A 14652-nucleotide genomic window follows, 5' to 3' on the forward strand; every position below is an offset into this window, starting at 1 on the left:
GTGGTTTTTGCTTTTTAAGCACTTAAAGCCAAAACTTTAATGACAAAGCTTTACCAACATACTTACAGCAGATATGGCCAAAAAATCATGGCATCCACAGCATTAGATTTCATCACACAAAACAACCTCATTCTGAGATAGTAAAACTGATTTCACAGACCATCTTACTTTCCTAACCATTCAAGCAATGTGTTTCTTCTTAAACTCATTTCAACCCAGACGGAAAAAAGCAGAGATGAAGAGAGACATTTTCTAAAAGGTGAGGTTTTATTAGCAAAAGTGTAAAATTATAGATGAACTGCTTTTCTGTTTTTGCAGTGATAAGTGAATAGCTCTTTTCAGGTTCTTTGCTAGATTAGGGCATTAGGTGGAGGGATTTACTCATGTGATACAGGGCGCTCTTTCAGGACTCTGCTGCAATACCTTCCCTCTGTCTCTACAGGAATCAACAGCTAATTACTTAAATAGTTCTACATGTACCTTAAAATAAAACGCCTGCCTCTATGACCTCCCCAAAGATCACCTCTCTTTGTCAAAACAGCTATGAATCTTGGCACAGAATCATGTACGACTAAATGCTCTTGTCAGGTATGTGAGTTTACACTGCAAGCAGCATTATTTGGTACAAATCCAGTTTTAAATCACCATACAATAACACAAAAGTAATTTGTTGAACTCTCAATAGTTTAATATAAGATCTAATTTAATATAAGAATCTATTCATTCTCAAAGACAAAGACTTTGGCTACATCCAAATTCACATATTTAATATAATAGTAATTACTGAATTTAATGAAGCATTTTTAACCACTGAATTACATTCTGTATGTATGGATGTAAGTCATGCATCCACCATGTTGGCACTGACCTTTGACCGTATACGTCCAAAATTGCAAAAATAACTTTCTCAGGAGTTGTTTAAATAAATGCAGTATACCCAAGTGGAAGAACTTAAACTTACTAAAGCCAAACTTACTATTTGTTTTATTAATTTAAATTAAAAATTAAATACACATTTATTTATAGATAATTAAATTAAATTAAAACAATTCCAATTTGGCAACTCTTCAGCTCACATCACTCCCATCGCTGTTTGTAGTGTCCACTTGTTGCATACTTCAGAATCTCAGCTGATAAAGTATGTCACCTGCATATTATTTTCCTTTTGTGTCATGAATAGTGTAATTTGATGAATTGCTTTCTGAACACTTCGTAAAAGGGAAATATGGAGATTTGGTGCAAGGTCTGATGAAAAAGCGCCATAGTGTTGGTCTTTCATATGGTGGCACCTGACCTAGCACAACGGTGGAAAATAGAATGAAAGGGTGTGAACAGCAGTTGCATACTTCAAGAAGTCAGTAAACAGAGAAGTGCGGCCCACTAAAGCAAGAACCGGGGAAGGTGAGAGCTGTCTTTCAATTAGCGATTGGTTACTGACCCAAGGAAAGCATGGCACAACATACTGTGTCAACTCTAACTGAAAGAAGTGTGCTGAAGCCAGCTGCTCAGCTGACAGACACATACTGAGTGAATGGTGTACTGACTGATCACTGTCCTGTCCTGTTCTGGCTGGCCAGATGTTAGTAAAGAAGTAAGGCAAAAATTACAGCTCTAACAGTGGCTTGGTCTTGGTCAACAGGGCGATGGCCCTGTGGTGAACACGAAATAGAGATTGCGTGGGTTGCTTTGGTGCTTTGGGTGGTTTCATCGGTCATTATGCTGAAGACATTACCTCAAAGAATCTCTCAGACTTCCGGGTGAGTTCTTAGTATAGTGGAACAGAGTTAAAGAAAGAAAGGAGAACTGAAATAACGTCAAACTACGTTAGCCTGTTCAAACAAAAAAAAAACGAAAAAACAGAAAGAGAAAGACTTGTTTGCATGACAGACATTTAATTTAATTAACAATGACTATGACTACTTTCACATCATATTTACTAACAGACTTGACTTTCATATTGTTCTGTTCATACATCATCTTACAGAAATGGATCAAATAAGTAAGGAATTAATAAGCAGATGCCAAATATGGCGACTTACGCAGCATAAAGTTACAACTGATAGCCATATGACATTATTTAAAAAAAAAAAAAACTCACAGTGGCTCTTACATTGTATTGCATGACAGACAACTAGTTGGTTAGATCAGGTTCAGCTGAAATCACTTTTCAAATTCTGAAAATGTAAATGAGTCACATAATTTATAGAAAGCAGTTTTCACTTTAATTCAAAGCTGAATTGTGTATGAACAGGCATGTTTATGCTAAAACCCTAATGACAAAAGTAGTTTACTGCTGTGAAGCATTGCATAGTTTATAAGATTTGGAAAACTAGCGTAGACACAGCAACCACTACTCAGCTGTACACTTCTAGAGTCAAATCAGGAAACAGAATTAGGTGTTTATTAAATCCACAAAAAACTAAATCAATAAAAAAAAAAATCTAAACTAAACTAACTTGTCACTGTCAACAGACAAGGCCTAATATCCTCACCCAAAAGGATTAATGACAGAGAACGATTCTGTTGTGCGACATTAGCCATGTTGTTGGGGGTGATAGTTAGGAGAGAAGACAAAGTCATGAGACCTCCCCACAACACCAGACAGCATGCTCGGATGATCCTCTGATTATTTCATCGCACATTTTTTTATCCCCTCTTCTCCCTCTGTACCACAGCATTCTAATCAGACTAATTAAAAGCTTTGTTCATTTGGAAATCTCCGATGACAATTTGTTTCACTCTACCCTACAGCGGTCCTGTGAAAAGAGAATTAAATTTGATCTTCTGACAGCAATTATTAAACGCTCCCTCCTGGCTTCAATTAAGCCCAGAGGCTAACGTGGCTCACCAGGCAAGAGCGAGGGCCAAGATACTTCCTTTGCCACTTTATCATCGGTCCCTCTCTTTCTTTTCTTTGGATTGTTTTTAAAATTCATGTACAGGATCTCACTGCAATGATTTAAAGATTGCTTATGGGAATATTTTTTGGTTCCTTCTTGCAGCAGCTTTACTAGATGCTGGTTGAAGGGGGAGAAAGGGGGTAAGGTGGAAAAGGGAAGTTGAGCAACCTCTCCCATCAATCGGCAGTGATTGCATGAAAGTTCTTTTTATGAGTGATGTTTCAGTAATGATGGTGAAACAGTCGGCGAGCAGATGTTTCTTTCATTTTTACTGTACTCATAAACAAGCAAAAAAAGGTTAAAGGTCCGAATGAAATTGCAATATCATCAAATGTGCCATCTCAAGTGTCATTTTCTTGTGTATTTATGTTAAACAGAGTGCTCTTTCAGGACTCATGCTGCAATACCTTCCTTCTGTCTCTACAGAAATCAACAGCTAATTACTTAAATGGATCTACATGTACCATAAAATAACACGCCTGCCTCTATGAATTCCCCAAAGTTCACCTCTCTTTGTCAAAACAGCTAAAAGTCTAGTCAGGTTTGTGAGTTTACACATGCAAGCAGCATTATTTGGTTTGAATCCAGTTTCAAATCACAGGCACCATTTTCTACAACTTTAAGTCATCTGTTGATCTCTCTCTATATTGAGCTCTCTATATATCGCTATGTTCATTTCCAGTAATAAAAGAATCTCTTCAATCTCGAAGATTGTAGCTACATCAAAATTCATATGGTATTGAATATTTATTATAATAGCACGTACTGAATTTAATGAAGCACTTTAATAACAGTAGTGCGTACCAAAATACTTTCTGTACAGATGTATGTCATGCATCCACAATTTTGGCATTGACTTTTGCCCTGCACATCCTTTGACCTATGATGTACTAACAGAAATTGTGAAAATAATTTACTCAGTATTGTTTAAACAAGTACAAGAGGAAGAACATTTTCAGTAGCTTTTTTCTATTATTATTATTTTTAAATGAAATTAAATATAACTATATTAAATCATTTAAATTTAAATCATTTGAATTGCGCAGCTCAGCTCTCATCAGGATAAATGAAGTATTCTGCAATATGCAGACATCTCAGTGTCTCCGTTATGGTTGGAAAGTCAACCAAGCAAATACACGCTTCTGAATGATCGGTTACCTGCTCTGTAAGCAAATGACATAACTGTGTCATTTTGAAACCTTGCCTCTGCGGTTCTCAAAGCAATATGTCCAAATGACTGTTCGCTGTGCTTACACTGACCAGAGAAATGAATCGATAGCTGCTCTAACATCACACATGCCATTTCTGACCCCCCTTGAGGTGACCTGAAGACATCTAAACTGATCAAAAAACACATTTAGATCTGTCAGGGAGAACATAATTTGAAGCTGAAACCCATTCAGCAAGCATGTCCTTCAAAATGTTGACCTGCGTCTTTTTCCCCCCCACATTTCTCTCTCTCTCATCGGTCCCAAAGCTCTGCGAGGAAACCGAGTAACCCAGATCGGGAGGAAGAGTGTGCGGAAGAGGAGATGAAGATTACGTGAGCACAGATCTCAGATCTCCTGCTGCAAACTGTTATGCCATTATTCCGCCCTCCCCCACCTTGATTTTCGAGTGATATCACAGTTCGGTTTAAGTCGATCCCCTTGATTGTTGGAAGAATGTCTACGCTGTTGACATTGCGGATCATTAAACTGTGATTGTTGCAGTTAGCGTTTGTCTAAACATGAGTGTCAAAATGACTGTGTGACGCCTATCTCTCGTTCCTCCTCCTAACAGTTCCTTCTTGACTAACTCCTTCTATTTCTTGGCCTCACTTCCTTTTATGCAGGACTAGGGATGTCGAGTAAATCGGCTAGTTGGATGGTTGCATGAACGACTAGTCGGCTTAAGAAAGCTTGTGTAATTAGGCTGGTTTCGGGTGCACTGAACCTCCATAAGTCACACATTTCTTAGGGGGCCTTTACATAAGATGTGTTCAAAAACAGCTTGACGCACACTGGGGTTTTGAGACACGTTTTTTAAAAGTAGAGCCATTTTTAACTTGACATGTCATCTAAAAAAATCCAATGCTCATGGGGGGACGCTTACAAACAGCTCTAGACGTGACTCAACGTCATAGGACACCCATCTGAACATGTATGACTGTAGCAACAGGGCTCTAAAGGAAATTAATTTTAGATTATTTTAAGAGGTTTTTACTGTGCAAATTGTGTAACTGTGAAATATAGCACACTGTCAGCATGGTAATAAAAGCATCACAATAAAATAATAATACAAATAACTATTTAAATATGTATACTGACTATGTTTATATATATATATATATATATATATATATATATATATATATATATATATATATATATATATATAAGAAATATATATGAATATATAAACAATATATAAATATAATTAAATAATAAATAAAAAAAACATATGTCTCAAAATTCTGATCTCTTCTGGTAAGATACCTGCAACCCCATTTTCGTGTCCTCTCAGCTTGGAGCAGGGGGACCAGGCAGCCCCGGGCCCAGTCTCTCATTACGGTCTCAGCATGCCGCCACATACCCCCCACCCCCCGTTTGTAGTGGTAAGAGGAACCACCAGGGGCTGGCACAAGTTAATCCAGTACCGGCTCGGCCCGACCTCATCAAAGCATGCACTCATAATTTGTCACAGAAAGCAACCAATTAAGATGCGTTAAGGGACGACGGAGGGGAGGGGAGGGAGAGAGAAGGGTAGACGGGGCATAGCAGTGAAAAGATAGCATTTGATTAAAGAGTCAGTGCAGCTGTGATGAATCAAAATGGCCCGGACTTTCAAAGAAAAACCTCAAACATAGAGCACGGAGCTAGTGTGATCAGATAAAGCGCTGCTGGTTAACCCTTGAGAAGGAAAAAAGAACGGACGAAAAGTAAGAGTAAATATTAGATTTTCATGACTTCTACTGGTAGTACGCACACATGCTGACTGGCCTTACTTTGTTACAAGCCTCTGGATTACGCAGTACCAAACTCCTCCCACTTTGTCCTGTCAGCTATTTATAGCCAAGATATTTATTTCACTCTAATATATATATATATATATATATATATATATATATATGCATTCCTTTTAAGGGTAACTATTTCCTTTTTTCGAGTTTCAGCCTCGTAGTGACATTCAAGATGTCCTGCCATGCATCACTGCAATTAATCTCAGTCTCTCCCCTGTGTGTGCAAAAAAAAATGTACCACAACTTGTACCTTTTTTTCATTCTTCTTTCAAATCCTCCATACAGGAGTATCCATGTGTAGTGTGTGATGTGTGCGCGTGTATTTCATTATTTGTTTATTTATTTATTTTCTCAGGCTTTACCTTGTTGTTCAGTAGCATGTCAGGGTTGCACACATTTGCATAGCTTCCTTTACTGCGTTTCTTGTGTCTTGCAGCTGTGACGGGCCTGTTTTTTATATGTGATCAGAAAGCAGTGACAGCGAAAGTTTTCCGATGCCGCACGCTGGTTTAAACTGCTTCACTTTTCTGCTTCACACTTTTCAGTCATCTCGGTGAAGGAGAAAAACTATGCAAGTCAAATATAAAAAAAAGAAGAAAAATCTCTGCTCAGAAGAAGAATGAAAAATTGCGAGATACATATTGTGTGTTGTTTTTTCAGGCATTTATATAAAAAAATAATAACCCTTCTAATTGCTGTTATTCTGATGGTAATCACTCTAGCTAAATAATGACCACTTCTCGATTCGACGATAAGAGCGGAAAAGAAAACAAATGAAAGCAAGTGCTTACAGCCGGTGTTGTATAAATCAGGTCTGTGTGTGTGTTTTCCAGAGGCTTATCTACACCATCTCGTTTTTAGGAGGGGGGTTTGGGAAAATGCAGCCTGCAGAAGGTTGCGAAGGGAGGGAAGCTTTTTCTCAAGGCTCCAGCCACTCGGCAGCACAGGGATCGGCCTGGCGATCTCCCTCGGCTCCCGATCCAGCTGCAGCGTTCACATAACCCCAGCTGTCCCCCTCGGCTTATGATAGCACAACTCGTCTCTGCCTCCCTCCTTTGCGTTTGCACCCATGGACTTTTCCACTCCCTTCTGCACTGCTGGGCACACATCGGCCCTTTTCCTCCCTTGTACGTTGTTTTTCTTTTTCTGCGTTGTATGTTATTTTGCAGATTTCTATTCCCCCCAACCCTGAGAAAAGTCTTATGGCTGTTTGACCCTGAGACGGGATGAGAATGCCCACCCCCTCCTTTGCCGAGCCTCCCTTTCCTCGTTCTGGCGCAGATGGTGGGGACTTTCTCCTGTCTCCACTTTCCTCCATCCTCCTATTCTATACTTGAGTCTCCCTGGGTCTGCTCCCAGCTCTGGCGTTAGGCAGACGTTCCTGCTGCGCATTATCCCAAATAAACAACTCATTACACATGTAATTAACTGAGGGGTCTAGCCAAGCACCAGAAACTAATCCACACCAGCATTCCCAGTCCCTCTCTTTTCCGATTCCGCTGGAGGGGAGCTTGGAGAGAAAAAAAAGTCGGCTGTGTTTAGGATAAGGAAGAAAGGGAGTGAAAGCGAAAAAAAATTTCAAATCAACTTCTCAAAAAAAACAAAACACCTTTTTTCTTGCCCTCTCTCTGTCATTCTCCATGAATTGTGCTTGGCTCTTCCTTGTTTTCTCAACCATCTCAGAAGTGGGTCAGCGACGGACTGCCTAGCAGAACGTGGAAAAAAAGGTCTGTGCTCGCCTTGGTGAAAACAGTTGTAGACTTTTTACGAGCGGCCTGCTTATCCAATTAAACTGTCATAAACACATTAATACAACGGCACATGCCCGTTCAGGGAGAGAGGGAAAGAGGCTAACTGCCTCTTTATTAGCATGAGGTTTCTTCACTTGCGCGCTGAAGCTTGACAAGAGCAGTTCCTCTTTCTCGCGAAAGATGATGATGAATCTAATAAGATTACACCTCCTATGTTAACAGGCCTGCAGAGTGTGGCGCTTTTAATCTGACCCTGGAAACAATAACCTGAGGATAACAGCAACCATGTCAATGTAATGAAATTATGTCCATTGTGTGTCCTCTGCTCTGGTGGGACCAATTCAATGTTGTTGTAAGAAACAACTGCAGTAATAAAATGAGTGTAAATGGTTGAGCATATATTTTAGAGATCAGTTTCTGTCATTTATAATGCATACTTTCCTTCAACAGCACTTTAACTTCAGACTCTATGGTTTAAAGTAGTTCTAATCTAACTAAGGTGTCAGGCCTATGTTCAGGCCTCTCTGCGGTCTACAGGTGCTAACGTAGAGTCCAGAGTTCCAATACACAACCCCTCTAGAGAGACACCAGCAGGAAACTAGGGCGAGCTAGCAGGAATGTTTGCCGAGTCAAATTCAATCACGCCACATCATAGCTATTTCTGGCGGGACGGGACATTTAGGAAGTGTGGGCCATGGGCCAGCGAGCAGTTTATTGACACGCCTGCGTCACATGGACTCTTGTCACAGGAGCTCCCGCCATTGTCAGGGTTAAGCGCGGGCACGCATACACACACACGCACAAGGTTATTTGTTTTTCCAGAGCGGCTGTAACAGAGCAGCTGCAGGTGAAAGGAGCCACCGCCACACTTCACCATACAAAGCAGAGCACTCCACAGCCTGCCCTGCACTGGCCAGCAAACCCTGAAGTTTCAAATTAAGTGCTGCTCTTACTAATTATGTGTACAAGTCGGTGCCGCACATTTCCTTTCCTTCTTTCTTTCTCCCTCTCTCTCTCTCTCTCTCTCTCTCTCTCTCACTCACTCTTTCTCTCTCCCTCTCTCTCTCTCACTCACTCTTTCTCTCTCCCTCTCTCTCTCTCACTCTCTCTTTCTCTCTCCCTCTCTCTCTTTCATTCTTTTTTCCAGATGGAGCATTTGTAATAAAATTAATGACATCATTGGCTGTACTTCGGAGTAACTACTGGAAGAAAAGTCATACATCAAAGTAAACAGTGTACTGAGGAGAAGGAAAAAAAACTTTAAGAAGTATGAGGAAAAATCTCAGATAGCTTCTAGACTTATCTTGTTCCATTGTTAAGAAAAGAAACAAATAAATTTATGTCATATGTATTTTCTTTCTTTTTTTGTATTTTTTTAATCTAACAATAGAAAAAAAAATAATATTAAGATAATATAAAGATATAAAATGATAAATATACATGATAGTTATCTGTGTACTGTGCAAGATTTAAACTATTTTGTTATGGATGAAAACATATACAATTGTTCTTCTTTTTCCATTGTTTTATATAAAACACAGCAAGAAAGAACAAATAAAATCCTAATATATTATCCTATACAGTCTGAAATTAATTGCACCAGGCATTTAAGTAGAATAAAACCGAATTAAGATGGAGCAGACAGCCAATGGCTGGAACTGGCTCGTCTGATTGGTTGTTTTGGTGGTGGGTGACAGCCTGCTGAAGGACCCTGTGCAAATGCCACCACAAACATAAAGGCATTAAGTGTCACACTGCCAGGCTCACAGACACATCTCCTCTTCTGTTTTCACGATTTTTCTTTTTCTTTCTCTGCCTCGAATCTCGAATGTCCAGCGCGGCACGCTTTTTCCGAAGTTTCAGCCTCCGATGCTGACAGGCCGCTGTTGAGAACGGCACAGATGACTGCAGAGAGACACACGTGTGTAGCTTGGCAGGCCACCGCTCGTGAGAGCTGCTTTTGCGAGCGCCTGAGAGGCTGTCTTTGCAAGCTCGGCTGAATGAAACACCTCAACCTCAACCTCACACTAATGAAAAGAAACTCTTATTTCCTTCCATAGTTTTATGTTCAAGCATATTTGAATCACGTCTGGCAGTTGTCAGACGAAGTGGCCTGTGTTTACTACCGAACAAGCTAAAAAATAACATGTGAAACAGTATATGATGATAAAAATTACAGCGCTGCAACACTTTGAAAGTGTCAAGAGGACCTTTCGAGTCCATTGTGAATGCAGAAATTGCTAAAAATACACGCCTTGCCACACGGCACTGTGCTACGGACAGCTCCGGCGACAGAGACGTCGGGGTTATGAATGTTATGTGAAGCTGGGGCATAGAGGCCCCTCTGTCCCCCCTCTCACTGGAGAACCTTACAGAATGACTGGGCTATGCTGCCCCACTGACAAAGATAAATTACATTTGCTGGAAAATATTTCAGCATTTTTCCCCTCCCCTACCCTCTCGACTCGTCTCCCATTTTTTATTTTATTATATTTTTTTTGTAAGATTTTCTTTTCGTTGCTTTTTTGGCCCTCGTCCACCAGTGTGCCATGGGTCCCTCTGCTGTGATGCGAGACGCACACACTGTGCCACTGTGCTTTATCATGAAATGCACCCTCCGTCTCCAGTGTTTAAGCACGGAGTCGGCAAACGCATATCCAGATGGTTCAAGAAAAGTTGGATGCCATCAAGGCTTAGAAACTTGACCGGATGTATTTATTTATTTATTTTGCATTACAATCATAAAGTGTGAAATCTCTGAACTGGTTCTTAAACTGCATATTTTTAAATCGCCAACTCTAACAGAAGTGCAACATCCAATAAAACACATATACACTCTGAGCGACGCCTCGTGGTACCATCACAGAGAGGCTCAAAATCACTTTCCAGAACATTCTCATTCACCACTCCTGGCTGGTGGAACGATCTTCCCACCCCTATCCGGAATGCTGAATCCCTGACAATTTTCAAGCGACAGCTGAAAACTCATCTCTTTCGAAGCTACTTGACTTCATCATAAAAAAAAAAAAAATTTATTTATTCCTTCTCTTTCTAGCTTGTACTTATTTGAACAATGTCTAAGAACTTGGTATTACAACCACTTCTTGTGTCTGTTTGCCTCTCTTAAGAAGAATCGCTTTATGTATCCCCCAATTGTAAGTCGCTTTGGATAAAAGCGTCTGCTAAATGACTAAATGTAAATGTAAATGTAAATGTATACGAAATGCAGGACTGCATCAAATATGCATGACTAGATTAAATGAGCTCTTGAATGTAGGGATGAACATTTTCCTAAACTGTTTTAACTGTTCTATGGACTCTTATCTAGCTTAAAATGTGCTCTATTTGCCTAGGATACTGACCAAAGTGGAAGTGCTTGGATATTTAAGGAGAGGAAGGCCAGAAGAGGCTCCCTGCTGGACCACCCAAAGCTGAAGAGGAGTTACATGAAACAGGAGTCACCTTTACTCATCTGATTTTTGTTTTTTGGAACAGCACTTCTTTCATGTTCGCAGCGTGATATGTTGCACACATTCATTCGGCGTACACACGCACACTGACTTGTCTGTCATCGCAGCCTCCTTGTAGCAGCCTCTACCAGCTTTCTATCATCTGCTCGTGTACAAATACACAGCAAAATATAGTTTTTCTCATATCACGCAAATGCACATTCACAACTCTCAGAACTATTTCCGCCCACATACAAGCAGACTTCTACAGCATACATAATAATTCATGTGTGTTCGGTACATACCACGTAAGCCCAAAGCAGATCTTTAGAACAGAGAAAGCTCAGCTGAAAAATTAAATTTTATGCAGAAATATTCTTTTCACAATATAATTAAACATCAAAGGCAGGACTATTCCTCTGTGATTGAGCAGCACTCTGGCGAATCAACTCCATACACCACCTTCCACTTTACAGCGAGAAAGAAAGTTGCAGAGCATCACAGCTAATTACAAAATAGAGACAGAAGCAAAGTTAAATTCATTATGCAAAAACCAGGACAAACTCGTGTGCGCTGGGTACGCTCATCTAATGCCAAACATCATAACCTCTTTGAGGGTAAAAATGACTTATCTGAAGCTGTTTTATTTGCTTTATTAAACTATTTTTAGCCTAGTAAATGAAGCTGAGAGAGTATGGAAAAAACGATATGAGAAAATGTTTGACTTCATTGACTCAAAATTAACTGTGCTGTGTAATAAAATGGGCCGATATTGCTGAAGAGTTACAAAGAAAATATTTTTTTTTTCTTTCTCTGTAAGCTCATGAAACTTACTGGGAGATAGTGGCAAATGTTTGGTTTAAACACGTATAATGACTTATTTTGATGTGGGGGGGGGGGGGGGATTAGAACACATTTAGATCAATAACTATTACTTAAAATTAATTACTACATAATTTTCCGCATAATGCCTGCCTTTGCTTGAATATGAATAATCATTCATTACACTGCACGTGCTTTCTTTGACTGAAAAAGTGTGATTCACCTATCATTTTCCTTGGACAAATAACCTTTAAGACAGTACAACCCAGTGTAAATTTCTGCTTCAGAGGGGCACACAAACTGAGCCTATAAATGCCCCTGACAATCGGCTCAATACCTCAGCCAATCAGAGTGACACGTGGAGAGCTGATCTGTCTTTGAGAGAAGTGTAAGGCCATGTTGTCACTGTTGGTTTTGTGAATCGACAGAAGCCTAATCCCTGGTGATTTCCTAGAGACGACAGGTCTGAGGAGGACCGCTTGTGTGTGCGTGTCTGTGCGTATATGTGCACGGCTATGAGAGGACCCTCTGAGTGTAATCATACGAGTTCACATGCGAGTGTGTTCATTTTCCTCTTGGGCAGATTAAGCAAACACTAAATCCCAGGAGAGCAACAGGTGAGACTCACACACACGTACATACACACATACAGGAGCTTCATTGATTGTATTTGCCTGTCCGACAGTATAGGCTGAAAGAGAGTGCACTTGAGGTAGAAGTGACAGAAAAACAATACATGACGCCCTTTTGCATAGAGAAATTGTACATCTGTTTGAAAATTTGCAGTGCTGCTTAAGCTGATAAAATAAAAACTATGACGTGTAACCTATTATATTCTTTCACGGTTAAGTACAGGAATGCTAGAAACAATTTGTTAAGACATAAAAAAGTGCCAAAAAGTAATTCTCCTGTTAATTAAACAATCACATTCTTTCATTTACATCTGTATCTGTCTTCACCTTTACTTGTAAAAGTATGCAGATTCTCATATTTTTGCAACCGCCAGCTTAATTAATCACTTCACAACGTAATTAGATTATAACAGCTTCTTACAATAACTCCTGAAAAACTGATATAAAAAATGTTGCTCACACAGACTCAACTCATTCCAAATGCTACATTTAAATACATATATAAAAAAATAAATAAATGAATCACTTCTTTGTCTTGATAAACACTTTAATCCATTATGGTAGCATGCCACTGTACATTTCTAACACTTGACCCTCAAAATAAATGTTCTCTCTAAATTTATTTAAATATCATATAGATATTATATCATAAAATATCTCTAAAATATCATGTAGGCTATATATATATATATATATATATATATATATATATATATATATATATATATATAAACTCACAAGTTTGTATGTATATAAACTTGTTTAAAGCTAAAAATCTTACCTTTAAGCTTACTGAGAAAAACAAATTATTAGCTCATAAAACTGAAAACTATGGACTTTTGGCTATAAAATATGGTCTCTTAGCTATAGTTTAGGTAGTAGAATATTTAGTGTCTAGTAACTGTTACAAGCCTACTATTGCTATTAACGATGCTGTGATTTTTTTTTCTTCTTTAGTCTTATTTATATATGAATTTACTAGCACAAAGTTGGTCTAATTCAATTTTAGGCTGTAACACTTGATCTACCTGCATATAAAAACAGTGAATATTGTCAATGACACGAATGAAAGTTGATCATATTTGAGCGCCTGTTAATTCAACACTGCATTTATCGGCTGATGACCCTCGGACCTCCAAACATCACCGGCCAGCTCTTTTACTATATTCACAACAGCAGTAACGTTAACTGTAAATTCACATGACCGCTGTTAAGAGAGTCGGCTGATTCTGAGAGCTGATAAAACACTTTAAAAGACCCAAACAAACCACGAGCCAGCTCTTCTCTTAAAAAAAAATACAATAAAAATCTCTATACATAAAGAAACACAAGTAGTGATTCTCCTGTCAGTAGTCACAGAAATAACGTGAGCTGTCATGCCAACTTTCTCGCGAAATAACGGAGATAAAAACTCATCGAATTATTGTTTATCAACAATGTCACATAATGTATCAACGAACAAATACACACCGGTGTCCAGAATCAGTGTGACTTACTTCATGGTGCGTCTGAAGTGTGTCCGGTGAAGTTTGTCCTGCGGTGTGACTGAAGGTGTTGAGCCGCCGGGTGGACTTCACCGCTTCACACTTAAAATCCACCAAAAATCACCACCTCCAGAAAAAAAAGTGTCGTTTTCTTAATGCGTGTTATTTTTCTCGTGTCTAATAAAGCGTTTCAGATGCTGAGGTTGGTGTCGGTCGTCCACGGTGAGGAATGATTAAGCCGTTATTGCGACTGATGTTGTTGAGCTCTCTCTCTCTCTCTCTCTCTCTCTCTCTCTCTCTCTCTCTCTCTCTCTCTCGGCGCACGGGTTTACTCTTGAAAGGGGGACGGGCTTACATCATTGCAGTGTTTTAATGAAAGAAGCGCAACACTAATGCGTTTATATCTTCTACAGATAAAGTCAAATCACACTGTATATAGTGTCAACGTGTGCACATTACCAGTGGTACTTTTAGTTTTGCGACTTTTAATGATTTTTAAAATAATTGTAATTGATTTAAACTGAACATTTTACTATAGGCCTATGTTATGTTATTTGTTGTTGTTGTACTATATACTGTAGACTATATACTTAGTAATACGCCTATAATTACA

General features: G+C 39.2%; 1 protein-coding gene across 1 annotated transcript in view; it reads right to left on the minus strand.

Annotated features, from left to right (window-relative positions):
- Positions 1-14321, minus strand: part of LOC107553916 (myocyte-specific enhancer factor 2C-like) — a 73723-nt gene extending 59402 nt beyond the window's left edge. The window contains exon 1 of the mRNA XM_016236263.1: positions 14052-14321. The gene's annotated coding sequence lies outside the window, so the exon portion shown is untranslated. The remainder of the gene's footprint in view (positions 1-14051) is intronic.
- Positions 14322-14652: the final 331 nt, after the last annotated feature.

This window comes from Sinocyclocheilus grahami, unplaced genomic scaffold (genome assembly GCF_001515645.1).
Source record: "Sinocyclocheilus grahami isolate Dianchi unplaced genomic scaffold, SAMN03320097.WGS_v1.1 scaffold486.1, whole genome shotgun sequence".
Classification (NCBI taxonomy): Eukaryota; Metazoa; Chordata; class Actinopteri; order Cypriniformes; family Cyprinidae; genus Sinocyclocheilus; species Sinocyclocheilus grahami.